Here is a 6000-nt window from a genome sequence, read left to right on the forward strand (position 1 = left end):
TCACGTCGTCTTCTTATTCTCTATTGAACTTCAAACAAAAAAAATTAACTCTTCCATGGATAAAACGAATTGTTGGAGGAGAAAGAGTTTGTGGCCACCTTTTGATTTTCATGAAGTGTATATCAATGTCATAGAGGTTGAAAAGGGGATTTAAGGTAGCCATAAATACTTTATCCTCCAGCAACCTTCAATTCTTTTTCACCGTGGAAGAGTTAACCTTTTTTTGTTTGTTTTGAAGTTCAATGGAGAAGGAGAAGATGAAGATGAAGTGATCAAAAGGGATGGTTTAACGTTTTAGTTTTGTTGAAACCCTAAAATGACGTCGTTTAGTGTATTTTTTAACGCCAAAATGCATACGATGTCATTTTAATATGTCTAGCATGGCAAGGGTTGAGCCACGTTTCTAACGGCGTTGAGCTCCGGTGATAAAAAAAATACATAAAGGACTACATTGGTGCACTTTTTTAAATTTGAAGGACCAAATTGTAGCAATTCAAAAATCAACGACTAAATCGATGCAACTCGCTAATCTCAGAGACTAAAATGGGGATTAACTCTGAAATTATGTGTAACCTTTAGAATTTGAATTTTAAGTTGCCCTTTATATGTTATGTTGTTGATATTTAAAATAATTACTTAACTTTAATATCACATTGATACTAATTGTTCTAAATGTATCAATTTTAATTTAATTACGACAATGAATAATTACTAATTATTTTCTACTGCAACAACCATCTTTTTTACATTTTGTATTACTTCTTTAATATTATATTAATTCAAGAAAGATAGTTGTTGCAATAAAATAATCAGTACTTATTAATTATCATAATTAAATTAAAATTGTTACAATTTAAAAAATTAGTATGCATTTTGCTATTAAAATCAAATAATTAATTTAAAATATTAACAACAACTTGACATATAAAACACATCTTAAAATTCAAATATTAAATGATACATACAGATGCATTGCATTATATATTATCACGGTACAATATAGCATAAAATCGAAACAACAAACAACAAGAACAATCGTATAACATAATATTGTTGTTAGTAATGTTATTCTAGTTGAATGCATATTCATTATCTTACATGATATGCATGTTTATGTGTTTTGTTGAATGACAATACATATTTATGATTCTTATTGTAGCTAGTATTTTGAAAAGTAACAAATTTATATCTTTTACACGATTTTAATCTAATGTGTCTATTAATTTTATTGTAAATGAAAAAGTAAATGCATGACATATATTTTATGATATAACTGTTGGTGGGTTCCCAACTAAGTAGAACCCACATATTAAAAACAATAAATAAATAAATAAATGAAAAAATTAAAGTGGCAAAAGACACTGTGAGAAGGAGAGAGAGAAAGAGACTCTCTTTTGAAAACAAAGAAACGAAGCAGGGGCTTCGACAGCGAGAAGAAGAAGAAAATTGAGGGAAAAGGGTAAGTCATTTTTGATCCGATTGAACTAGTAAATTTGCTCTATTTCTTATGAAATTTTAGTATGTTATTCCTAGTGTAGAGATGAACATTAAGATATAATTTACTAATTGTATTGCCTTCTCTTTTGTTTGATTTGAGATACCCATTTTGTAGAAAGTTTATGTTGATTCCATCAGTTTTGATGATGTATTTTGTTGATTGTTGAGATGCCCTAGTGTCAATAGGACGACCGTTTGTATACCCATTATTCTGATAGTGGAAGATTTTACTGGACTAGGTCTCGTGGGTTTTTTGTCCCTCTTTTGGGGGTTTTTCCACGTTAAAATTCTGGTATCTGATTAATTAATTTCTGTCATTATTTGCTGCTTGGAGTATCTTTGAAGTTACCTATTTAATCGCACAGGTTGTGGAAAAATTATTTTTGGTACTTTCGCTGTTAGACAGGTTCTTATTTGAACCTTTGTTGAGGTTTTTCCAACAAAGTGGTATCTAAAGTTTTGGTTGTTTATTTCTATGCTAATTAAATGGAGAAAAATACTCATGGACCGAATATGGTCAAATTGAATTCCCAAAATTACTCGATTTGGAATACCCTTATGGAAGACATGTTGTATAGCAAGGACTTGTATGATCATGTGGAGGGGAATAAATCCAAAGGTACTAAATCCGATGCTGAATGAAAGAAGTTGAATCAGAAGGCAGTTGCTTTGATTAGGCAATGTCTTGATCTTAGTGTGTATCCACATGTTGACACCGAAACAAATGCCGAGAAGATGTAGAATAAATTAAAAGAGATATATCAGAGGAAGAATGTGCAAAATAAAGCATTCTTATTAGGAAGCTTGTTAATATGAAGTATATTGAAGGCAAATCAATGTCGGAGCACTTGAGCACTTTTCAGGAGATGGTGAACCAACTGACAAATAATGAAATCACTTTGAATGATGAGTTGCAAGCTTTGTTGTTGTTGAGCTCTTTGCCTGATAGTTGAAAAGTTCTAGTTGTGACACCGACTAACTCAGCTCCAAATGGAAAGTTGACGTTAACAATGGTTAAAGAGAGCATGTTGAATGAAGAAGCCAAAAGAAGAGAGCGACGTTTGGCTAATGCTCCTCCCAGTCAGAAGCACTTGTTTCAAAGTCACGAAAGAGAAGTCAAAGTAGAAAACCTCACAATTCTGACAGGTTAGAGAGTCGAAGCAAGTCAAGAGAAAAGTACAAGCCAAGAAAGAAGTTCATTTGTCACCATTGTGGCAAGCTCGGACATATCAAGAGGTATTGTAGGTTCTTGAAAAGAGAACAATCAAGGGAAAGAAATGAAGACAAATGTAAAGATAGTTATAAAGAAACTGCTGTTATTGTTTATGAAGATGTTCTTATCACATATGATGAAAATTATGTGAATCTTATCTGTGACGATTCCACTTGGATTATGGACTCTAGTGCCTCATGTCATGTCACTCCGAGGCATGAATTTTCACTTCTTTTACTGTTGAAAATTTTTGTAAGATCAAATTGGGAGATAAAAGAGTGTGTGATATCATTGGTATGGGTTATATGTGGCTTGAAACCAACATAGGATGCAAGTTTTAGTTAAAGAATGTAACAGCCTAGACCACCCGCTAGCACGATATTGTCCACTTTGGCATACAAGGCCTCACGGTTTTGCCTTTGACGATAGGGATGATAGCCGAAGCCCCCACACTCACTCGTCAAAACGCGTCATGCTAAGGAGAGGTATCCACACCCTTATAAGGCATGCTTTGTTCCCCCCCAACCAATGTGGGACCTTACAATCCACCCCCCTAAGGGAGCCCAACACCCTCGCTGGCACATCGATCCGGGCTCTGGCTCTGATACCATCTGTAATAGTCCAGACCACCCGCTAGCACGATATTGTCCGCTTTGGCATACAAGGCCTCACCGTTTTGCCTTTGACGATAGGGATGATAGCCGGAGCCCCCACACTCACTCGTCAAAACGCGTCATGCTAGGGAAAGGTATCCACACCCTTATAAGGCATGCTTCGTTCCCCTCTCCAACCGATGTGGGGCCCTACAAAGAATGTTAGGCATGCGCCAAACATGCGATTCAATCTTATTTCAGTGAAGACATTGGATCAAGAGGGGTATTGCACTTTCTTTGGTAGTGGAAAATGCAAGATTACCAAAGGGGCTCTCATTGTTTCTAAAGAAGACAATAGTCTCACTACTCTCTACCGGTTGCAAGAAAAGTTGTGCAAAGAAGAGGTGAATGTAGCTGATGATTCCTCTTCTGATTTATGGCATATACGTCTTGGTCACTTGAGTGAGAAAGGACTAAGCGTCTTAGCCAAGAAGCACTCACTTCTAGTGAAAGGTACAACTTTAAATACTTGTACTCATTGTTTTGTTGGAAAGCATGCTAGAGTAACATTTTATAGTTCTGGACCTCATAGGAGATTACATGTTCTAGATTTGGTTCACACTGATGTTTGTACTATGGATGCTAAGAAACTAGGTGGTGCATCATATTTTGTTACTTTTATTGATGATTATTCTTGAAAAGTATGGGCTTTTGTTTTGAAATCTAAAGACTATGTGCTTGGAATCTTCAAACACTTTCATGCAAGTGTTGAAAGAGAAACAGGAAGAAAATTGAAATGTATTCGAACAGATAATGTTGGTGAATACAGGGGTCCATTTGAAGAGTATTGTAAAGGACATTGAATCAAGCTTGAGAAGACGGTTCCTAAGACACCTCAACATAATGGAGTTACAGAGAGAATGAATCGCACTATCAATGATAGAGTTAGGTGTATGCTCTCTCATGCAAAGTTGCCTAAATCCTTTTGGGGTGAAGCGATGAGGACTGCAGTAGATTTGATAAACCTTTCTCCTTTAGTTCCACTAAATGGTGATTTTCCAAAGAAAGTTTGGAGAGGGAAAGATGTCTCCTATAGTCACTTGCGAGTGTTCGACTGTAGGGATTTTTTTCATATTCCAAGAGATGAAAGGTCCAAACTTGATGAAAAGTCAAAGCAGTGTATTTTTATGGGTTATGGTCACAAAGACTTTGGTTACAAATTATGGGATCCGATGAGCAAGAAAATAATTAGAAGCCGAGATATGATTGAAGACCAAACTATTGAAGATCTTGAGAAGACAGATAAGTCAATAACTGTTAGACATTCTGCTAATGATGAACCTGATCCTTCCACTAGACCTCCTATTGATGGGGGAGATGTACAAGTTGATTTTGGTGATGATTTGCATGATAAACCTACACCTCAACCTGAGGTGCCAGATGTAGAAGTTCCATTAGATGTTGAAGTTCCACCTGAATCACCAGTTGAGCCTAAATTGAGAAGATCTACTAGAGAGCGTCATCCTTTTCAGAAATACTCTCCTCATGAGTATGTGATGAACACTGAGACTGGGGAGCCAGAGAGCTACCAGGAAGTTATGTCTGATGAGCATAAGAAAGATTGGTTGAAGTCCATGCAAGAAAAAATAAAATCCTTGCATGTGAATCATACGTTTGAATTGGTGAAGTTGCCGAAAGGTAAGAGAGCATTCAAGAATAAATGGGTGTTCAAATTGAAAGCAGATGAAAATGTCTCACGGCCAAGGTACAAAGCTCGATTGGATGTGAAAGGCTTTGAGCAAAAGAAAGGTATTGATTTTGAGGAGATTTTCTCTCCAGTTGTGAAGATGTCTTCTATTCGAGTTGTGCTTGGATTGGCAGCTAGTTTGAATTTAGAAGTTGAGCAGCTTGATGTGAAGACTGCATTCCTTCACGGTGACATAAATAAAGAAATTTATATGGAGCAACCAGAGGGTTTCGAGGTTAAAGGAAAGGAGCATCTTGTATGCAAGTTGAAGAAGAGCTTATATGGGCTGAAGCAAGCGCCAAGGCAGTGGTACACGAAGTTTGATTCCTTCATGGAAGGTCATGGGTATAGTAAGACTTCTTCTGATCATTGTGTATATGTTAAGAAATTCTCTGATGGTGATTTTATAATTCTCTTGATTTATGTTGATGACATATTGATTGTTGTTCATGACACTAAACGATTGAAAGTCTTAAGAAAGACTTGAACAGATCCTTTTCTATGAAGGATTTGGGTCTTGCAAAGAAAATTCTTGGCATGAGTATCACTCGTGATAGAAAGAATGAGAGACTGTGGTAGTCATAGCAGAAGTATATTGAGAAGGTTTTAGAGAGGTTTAGCATGTGTAATTCCAAACCTGTTAGTACTCCACTTGCTAGTCATTTCAAGCTGAGTTCGCAGCAATGTCCTACAAGTGAGAAAGAAAAAGCAGAAATAAAGAAGATTCTATATGCATCTGCAATTAGCAGTTTGATGTATGCTATGGTTTGCACCAGGCCGGATATTGCTCATGTCGTTGGAGTTGTTAGTCAGTTTCTCTCTAATCCTGGCAAGGAACACTGGCAAGTAGTGAAGTGGATTCTCAGATACCTTAATGGTACTTCTAGAGTTTGTTTATGCTTTGGGAGTGGCCAACCTGTATTGGATGGTTACACAGATGTAGATATGGC

This window comes from Arachis ipaensis, chromosome B4 (assembly GCF_059453495.1).
Source record: "Arachis ipaensis isolate K30076 ecotype BB chromosome B4, ASM5945349v1, whole genome shotgun sequence".
NCBI classification, from domain to species: domain Eukaryota; kingdom Viridiplantae; phylum Streptophyta; class Magnoliopsida; order Fabales; family Fabaceae; genus Arachis; species Arachis ipaensis.